Below are 6,300 nucleotides of genomic sequence, written 5' to 3'. Positions count from 1 at the left end.
CGCTTCGGGAGGGGGGTGCGTCAGGGATGCCCCATGTCCGGCCAGTTATATGCCATTTGCGTGGAGCCTTTCCTGCGCCTCTTGCGGAAGAGGTTGACGGGACTGGCTCTGCAAGGGCCGGGCGTGGAGGTGGTCCTCTCGGCTTACGCCGATGACGTGCTCCTCATGGTCACGGATCCCGTTGACTTGCGGAGGATGCGGGAATGCCAGCAGATTTACTCGGACGCATCCTCCGCCAGGATCAACTGGGGGAAATGTTCTGGACTCCTGGTGGGTCAGTGGCAGGTGGACTCCCTGCCGGAGGAGTTCAGGCCCTTCGCCTGGAGCACTACGCACCTCCTCTACTTGGGAGTCTACCTCAGCCCGGCCGAGGACGCCTGGCCGGCGAACTGGCACGAGTTGGAGGCCAAAGTCGCCACTCGCTTAGGTCGCTGGACGGGATTGCTCCGAGTGTTGTCCTACAGGGGTCGGGCGTTGGTCATAAACCAACTGGTGGCCGCCATGTTGTGGTACCGGTTGGTTACTCTGATCCCTCCCCCTGCGTTTGTCGCCAAGATACAGAAGAAGCTCGTCGACTTCTTCTGGAACAACAGGATGCACTGGGTCTCTGCCGCGGTTCTGAGTCTCCCGCTTAGGGAGGGCGGTCAGGCGCTGGTGTGCCTTCGCACCCAGGCTGCGACTTTCCGTCTTCAGACGCTGCAGAGATACCTGTACGTTGAGATTCCTCCAAGATGGTGCGCGCTGGCGACGTATTTTTTCCGCCAGCTGCGTGGCCTCAATTATGACACGCAGCTCCTGTTTGTGGAAGTGGGTGGCACGCGTGCCAGCCTGCGGGGGCTGCCTGTCTTCTACCAGGAACTGCTATGGGTTTGGAACCGGGTCGCTTCCAGGCGCAGCTCTCTCCCGACAGGAATGGTGGCTGTCCTTCGGGAGCCACTGTTCAGGAATCCGCACCTCCACGTCCGCAGGTTCGGGTGGCTGGCGGAGCACAGAGCTGTGGCTGGCAAGGTGACTCGAGTCGGGGACCTGCTCGATGGCGGAGGAGTGGGCTGGATGGCGCCGGAGGAGTTGGCGAGGCGCATGTCTTGGGTAAACGTCCGGCTCGCGGCCGATGCCATCGAGTCGATAAAGGCGAAAGTACGCCCCGGCACCACTAGGTGTATCGAGGCGGCTCAGGCGTGTGGGGCGATCCCGTCTGAGCTTTCCCCCGTTCGGACGGAATTCCTTGTCGGCGCCCAGCCCCGACCCCCCCCCTCGGGAGCCGGCGCCTCACAACTTGAGCCGTCTCGAGGAAATACCCTCCGTGCCTTTTCATTCCGCACGGAGGGGTTTCCTGTACGGGCTGCTCCTGCACACCTTCCACTTTGCCATCTTCGCCTGCCGTCCGGACACGCCGTGGCGTGCCGTTTTACCTTCCGACGGAGGCGGAGGTCCCCAATGGGGGGCTCTCTATGCGGGAGTCCTCCCTTGTTCTATTGGGGACTTGGCCTGGAGGGTGTTGCACAGGGCAGTCCCGTGCAATAGGTATTTAAGTAGGTTCACGGACTCCCAGACCGCATGTTTGTTCTGCGGTCTGGAGGAGTCCGTGTTTCATATTTATATCGAGTGTGAGAGGTTGCAGCCCCTCTTTCATTATTTGAAGGGGCTGCTCCTCAAGTTTTGGTTGCACTTCAGTCCCACGCTCTTGATCTACGGCCACCCGGTGCGGAGGGGAGCGGGCAGGTCGGAGGACCTCCTCGTGGGTCTGCTCCTGGGCCTGGCGAAGAAGGCCATTAATTGGTCCAGGCAGCGGGCGGTCGAGGGGGTCATCCGGCCGGATTGCCTCCCTCTCTTCCGTGGCCATGTTCGCGCCCGGGTGGCCCTAGAGCTGGAGCACGCGGTGTCCGCCGGCGCGCTAGATCACTTTCGTGACCGGTGGGCGCCGCGGGGACTGGAGTGCATGATTGGGCTGGAGAACCAAATTTTAATTTGATTATTAAGGTTTATTTGAAGTTTTATTGGTTTATTACAGTTTTATTGGTTTATTTACAGTTTTAATGGTTTATTTACAGTTTTTATCTGTCTAAATTTATGGTTTTACCAAAAGAGGAATCACAGAACTCATGGATTTATTGCCAGGAGGGCCTATTTTAATTCAACCAATCGGAGTGACCCTTTTGATTGGGTGGTTAAGCAAATCTACAGTAATCTTTTTTGTGTGGGTGATTAACCAATTAGTTTATAAATAAAACTTTAAAGGAACCTTAACAAATTAATTTAAAATTTGGCTGCTCTTTTTGATTAAAGCAATTGACTGTAACTTAAGAAAACATTCGACCAATTAGGGGTGCTCTTTTGATTAAACTAATCAACTGTAAATTAATAAAACTTGAAATAAAACTTGAAAAAAAAGAAAAAAAAATAATAAAAAAAGGAAAAGAAAGACAGAACTGATGGATTTATTGCCAGGAGGGCCTATTACAATTTGGTCAATCACCCCCACCTGAAAGAGTCGCACAAGGGCACATTTTGATGGGCACCATTAATACAGTAGTCATCCACTTTGGATCTAAAAAGGATAGATCAGCGTACTTTCCCAATGGTGAGAAGCTCGGAATTTAGAAAGTTAAGGGGTGATTTGATTGAAGTTTTCCAGATATTAAGGGGAACCGATAGGGTACACAGAGACAAACTAATTCCGCTGGTTGGGAGTTCAGGACAAGGGGACATGGCCTAAAAATTAGAGCCAGATCTTTCAGAAGTGAAGTTAGGAAACACTTCTACACACAAAGGGTGGGAGAGGTTTGGAACTCTCTTCCGCTAACGGCAGTTGTTGCTGGGTCAATTGTTAATTTTAAATCTGAGATTGATAGATTTTTGATACCCAAAGGTATTAAGGGATATGGGCCAAAGGCGGGTATATGGAGTTAGGTCCCAGATCAGCCATGATCTCATTGAATGAGGCGACAGGCTCGAGGGGCTGAATGGCCTCCTCCTGTTCCCATGTTCCTATGTCTAATGTGGATTTCTTTAATTGAGCCATAAAATGACATGGGTTGTCCCGGTGTCATCAACAGAGGAACGAATTTATACCTGGCCTCCCTCTTTAAGTTGGCACAACTAACAAAGGAACTCAAACACAGAATGTTCTTTCGACAAAACAACAGGAAACTCATAAAAGTAAATCATAATTATGTTACTCGTGTCGATAAGACTCTCCACTCCCTGCGGTGCCCATCGGTTGCGGGAGGCCTCGAGTGTACCGGTGGGCATTGCCCGCTCCCTCTCCAGGGAGCCTGGCGTGCAAACACTCGGAGTCCAATGGGTTTTCCAGAAGCTTCTACAAGTGGCTGGATCCGGACGGGATCATTGCCTCATTGAACCGGATCGGAAAGTTGGACCTTAATCAGTTGATGTGTACTGTGGGACATTAGTTCGGACAGGCTCTTTGTTCTTGTTAGTGGTGTCCTGTCCCTTGTGGGGAGGACCCCTTATAGATGATCAGTGTGGGCCTGAGCTTCACCCACTGGACAAGCTCCCCCGTCCCTGCTGATAACTAAAAGGACATCACGAGGGGGAAACAGTCTATCCAATTAAAACCCCCAAATAGAGGCAAAGTCACTCTAATTGCAATTGTCCTGTTTCATACAGTCTGATAAAGAGTGTGATGGTAAATGGAGACTGTCACACTGGAACAACAACACCAACTTGTCATCATATCGCACCTTTAATGCAGAAAAACATCCCAAGGTGCCAATGGTGGAGTGAAGGAAGGGGAGGATCCACAAATGGCCGAGCTGTGGGAACATGAAATCTGAGGGAGGTGGTTAATAGGGTCTGATCCTCTGAGGTTGGGATTTGGGACCTTTTTTGCGCAGAGCACAGGGAGCTTTACTGTGTATCTAACCCGTGCTCTACCTGCCCTGGGAGTGTTTGATGCGACAGTGTAGAGGGAGCTTTACTCTCCATCTAACCCGTGCTGTACCTGCCCTGGGAGTAGTTTGATGGGACATTGTAAAGAGAGCTTTACTCTGTGTCTAACCCGTGCTGTACCTGCCTTGGGAGTGTTTGATGGGGTAGTGTAGAGGGAGCTTTACTCTGTATCTAACTCATGCTGTATCTGCCATGGGAGAGTTTGATGCGACAGTCTAAAGGGAGCTTTACTCTGTATCTAACCTATGCTGTACCTGCCCTGGGAGTGTTTGATGGGACAGTTTAAAGGGAGCTTTACTCTGTATCTGACCCGTGCTGTACCTGTCCTGGGAGTATTTGATGGGACAGTGTAGAGGGAGCTTTACTCTGTATCTAACCGTGCTGTACCTGCCCTGGGAGTGTTTCATGGGACAGTGCAGAGGGAGCTTTACTCTGTATCTAACCCATGCTGTGCGTGTCCTGGGACTGTTTGAAGTGACAGTGTAGAGGGAGCGTTACTCTATATCTAACCCGTGCTGTACCTGCCCTGGGAGATTTTGACGTGACATTGTAAAGGGAGCTTTATTCTGTATCTAACCCGCGCTGTAGCTGCACTGGGAGTGCTTGATGGGACAGTGTAGAGGGAGCTTTACTCTGTATCTAACTCATGCTGTAACCTGTATCTGTTACATCGTTATATTATCACATTATTCAATGGAACTACTTGTTACATTGTTATATGGAACTACTTTGGTTAGTGCATTTATACTGCTATGTGGCACACTGTGTCAGGCAGTGCACAGTGCAAGGTCGGACATCTTGTATCACTCCGCACCATGCGGCAGCAACATCATGAAAGCACTGAGTAAAAGCTGTAAACTAAAAAGGAGTTAAAAGTGTCTGTATTACATAGTAATAAAAACACAAGGGGACACAACAGTATCTAACTTATGCTGTACCTGCGCTGGGAGTGATTGATGAGACAGTGTAGATGGAGCTTTACTCTGTATCTAACCCGTACTCTTGCTGCCCTGGGAGTGTTTGATGGGACAGCGTAGAGCGTGCTTTGCTTTCTATCTAACTCCCCACCCCACAGAGCCCTCTATTTCATTCTCCCTCATCTATGCTACCAGCCTCCTTTACAAATGAACAGGAGGAGTCCATTCAGGCCCTCGAGCCTGTTCTGCCATTCAATTCGATCATGGTCGATCTGTATCTCAACTCCAAATGTATCTGCTTCAACCACTCCATGTTCCACATTCAGTGTAAAGAATGTCCTCCTAAATTCTTCATTTGATCTGTTAATGGCCATCTTATATTCCTGCCCCTTTATCCTCACCATCTGGTTGCATTGGTGCCTTGTTACACCGCCCAATGTTCAACTAAGCAAAGCATTCAACTCACGTAAATCAGACAAAAACGTGACAGTCAAAGGAGGAGACATTAGGACAGGTAAATGCCTGGACACTGATGTAGGTTTGAAGCAATGTATTAGGAGGAGAGGTTGAGGGTTTTAGGGAGAGAATGTCTGAGCTGAGGTGCCAGATGTCTGAAGGCACGGCCACCAACAGGGGGTGATGGGAGGTGGGGTGGGCGAAGGATTTTGGGCGGGTGGGGGAAATGCACCAGAAGCCAGAGTGCAATGAAAAAGATAATTGATCATTTACCAATCCCCTCAGCACTGTTTGATTCCACTACCCACCCATGTGTGATGGTGGGTGGTAGGTTACATCACTATATTCAAAAAGGCAATTGTAACTAACCTTTAAGGGATGTTAAATGTGGAACAGAGCCAGCAGAGTGACAGTACGAGGCCAAGACACACCTACCGCCAGTGGACAAGGAGCAAGATGGCCAATTAAGGAGATGCTGCTTTGGTCTAGTCTCTTGACCCCGATGTGGGACTGGAACCTTCTCACAGCGGACTCCTAGCTGGGTGTCTGTAACCCCATCTACTCGCTCTAGAAAGATGGCAGAAACTCCCCATCGCTTTCATCCCTTTACAAAGGTCACAATATTACTGCAGAGAAGCTGGGATTGTTCTCCTTAGAGCAGAGAAGGTCAAGGGAGGGGTTCAAAATGGTAAGGGTTTTGATTAAAGTAAATAAGGAGAAACGGTTTCCACTGACAGAAGGGTTAGTAAATAACATCATTGACAAGAGAGCCAGAGATGAGGAGACTTCTAATATAAAGAAGAAGTTGTGATCTGGAACACGCTCCCTGAAAGGGCGGTGGAAGCAGATTCAATAGTGTCTTTCAAAAATGGGAATTGGATAAATACAAAGAGGTGAAAATGGCAGGGATATGGGGAAGAGCTGGGGGGAGTGGGACTAATTGGAGAGCTCTTTCAAAGAGCCAGCACAGGCACGATGGGCCGAATGGCCTCTTTCTGTGCTGTATGATTCCAGT

This window comes from Somniosus microcephalus, unplaced genomic scaffold (assembly GCF_052327205.1).
Source record: "Somniosus microcephalus isolate GS21.2 unplaced genomic scaffold, FLI_Smic_1.0 unresolved_chr4, whole genome shotgun sequence".
NCBI lineage: Eukaryota > Metazoa > Chordata > Chondrichthyes > Squaliformes > Somniosidae > Somniosus > Somniosus microcephalus.
The sequence above is the reverse complement of the archived record's forward strand: the minus strand, read 5'-3'. Positions refer to the sequence as shown.